The following is a 260-nucleotide window of genomic DNA, read 5'->3' on the forward strand; positions in this document are numbered from 1 at the left end:
TTTTAATTATTTTTATTAAATTAAATTAGAAAAAATATTGATTACATCAATGCAAATGTGAAATAAACAAATTTTTGACCAAAAACATAAAGCCAACACAGGTGATATGATTAGGCTAATGGCCAGCACCCATTCGCTTTTTTGACCTACCCATAGGCTAAATTACTTTGTGACACTTGAGGGACTTCCTGTTAGCTAGAGCGCCAAATTATTTGCTAACAGCAAAGTGACAAATGGATAGTTTTTTAGTCCTTAAACGT

The sequence above is a fragment of the Notothenia coriiceps genome, unplaced genomic scaffold (genome assembly GCF_000735185.1).
Source record: "Notothenia coriiceps isolate Sejong01 unplaced genomic scaffold, NC01 NC01_scaffold00008964, whole genome shotgun sequence".
NCBI classification, from domain to species: Eukaryota; Metazoa; Chordata; class Actinopteri; order Perciformes; family Nototheniidae; genus Notothenia; species Notothenia coriiceps.